Source organism: Cynara cardunculus, unplaced genomic scaffold, assembly GCF_001531365.2.
Source record: "Cynara cardunculus var. scolymus isolate 2C unplaced genomic scaffold, CcrdV1 Un_Scaffold_2877, whole genome shotgun sequence".
Classification (NCBI taxonomy): Eukaryota; Viridiplantae; Streptophyta; class Magnoliopsida; order Asterales; family Asteraceae; genus Cynara; species Cynara cardunculus.
In genome coordinates, this window is record NW_020201256.1 from 6,603 (window position 1) to 8,904 (window position 2,302).

The following is a 2,302-nucleotide window of genomic DNA, read 5'->3' on the forward strand; positions in this document are numbered from 1 at the left end:
GAGTGAGATTAAATACAAAAGGGTTTGTGCGCAGAGCTTAAAATGAAAAAGAGATGGGTAGTTGTTGTGTGCTAAAAGAATTGACGAGAGTTGTATCAGGATTAAAAGAACATAAGAATCTTGTTCCAAACGTCTAAAATTCGGGCATACCACACAATCTATTAGTTCTCAATTCTTTCGAGACTAATATTGAAAAAGGCAAAGCCCAGCCAATTTTTGTCACAACCTCCCCAACTACTCATTTATCTCTCAACAGATAAGTGTTTCAATAACATTTGGGGCACACAGTTCATCATCTATCAATTTCTCATTCGGAGAAAGTTGATATTGAATCAGAAGGATATGTCCCCCCTTCAAGTCTTTTTTGATCAATTGAGTCTAATAAATTTGTGTAGTCCACACGGTTTATTTTTTTGAGCATAAACAGAAGCATATGTTGCTTTATCTTTCTACTTACATAGATTTTGCATTTTATATGTTATTTTGCCAAAACATTCATAGATATGCTATTTTTAAGCTATCGATGATTGAATGGAAGACCTGGTGAGATGAGCCTCAAAAAGTCTCATATATACAGTACATCTGTTGTACTGAGTATGTCTGTTATACTCATAGGCCAATCTTTTTATAAGATTGAAAATAATTTCATTCGTTGAAATTGGTTGTTACCTTCTCATTCCCTTAATCTAAAACGATTAAACAAGTGGATTTGAAAATATCTACTTACAATTTCATGAATTGACGGCTTTCGCGGAAAATTTTCATTCATTCTTGTGTATGATGTAATGATTCTCATTTCATCATAAGAGGGAGTATGTAATAATTAATGAAATGTCCAATTCCGAACTTTATAAGAGGAATTTGTTATAAAGATCAAGGGGGAGTAACAACAAAGATCGACAAAAGAATTAAAAGGAGAGCGACTGGAGATATCACAAAAGATTATTCTGATGCTACAATGTCTGAGAGTTGTTGAATGTGAAGATCAATTTTACAACAGTTTGCTGAAGATCACTTTTGAAGATCGTTATTGTTTCTGATCTATATTGTCAAAAGAGAAGATCATCGCGGTTCTACATTCGAGGGAAGAATGTTAGAAGATCTTTCTTAAACAAATGATTGTCTGAAGATTTCGAGTTGAAGATTGTTTTAAAGAAGACATAGAGTGCTTAAAGCAACAAAGTTCAAATGAGACTCAAAGCGCGCAAGTTCTTTCAAGTCTGAATACAAAGGGGGAGAATGTTAGGACTGAAATTCAGTGTAAAATTGTATTTGTCTTGAAAGATTAATTTTGTCTATAATTGTATTAAAGTCACCGTGTTTGACTTTTCATAGATAGTTTGACTTTGACTTTGTTTACATGTTTGACCCTATATAAAGGGTGAGCCTTTGTATTTTGTAAAGGATTCTTTCATTGTTAAATCAATTACGTAAATAAAAGGTTTGACCATATTGTGAGATTTGACTTTCTCTCTCAACTATCATTGTGTTCTTACAAGAATTATACAGATCTGTCATTGATGATTTGGAGCTTTCATGAAGATTGGTTAAAGTGGGATCTACAATGTCATTGATGATTTGGAGCTTTCATGAAGATTGGTTAAAGTGGGATCTACAATGTCATTGATGATTTGGAGCTTTCATGAAGATTGATTAAAGTGGGATCTACAAGCTTCCATTCTTCGGGGGTCAAGTTAAAAGTGTTTGTTGAAAGATCATAAACATCGCCGATTTTGTTTTTTAACTTCAACCAAGCACCATATTTTCCTTTCAAGTAATCGAAATGGTTCCGCATTTGCTTTCGATCGACAACAAAGTTATGTGTGCTTTTCAAAGTACTGGAAACTTTCTTACATGAAAGTGCCTTTGTTGATCCTCTCTCTCAGTGATTTGATGATAATCTCTTTTCACCTATACGTTGTATTTATGTTTCTGTATTTTCAGTTCCAGCGATCTTCACTGAGTATGTTCAGTGATCGCTGAAGAACTTGCATTGTAAATCTATCAAAGACAGCAATACTTCAAGAAGACAACACTCACACCAAAGAACCTTCAGCAAACATCAAAGACTGAAATTGAAGATTAGAGACCAGCGAGTACGTGATCTGAAGCGGTATTCAGTGATTACAAGCATGTTTACATATGTGTGAAGACTGCTCAAACTTCAGCGAATGATGATGAGACCTTCAGGTCATTCCAGCATTCAGCGATCAAAGGAAGTTTGCTTAGCACGATTGTTGTTGTCTTGTCCTTATGCACACAAAGGACAAAACCCATACCCTTACAAAATTTGTATTGTACG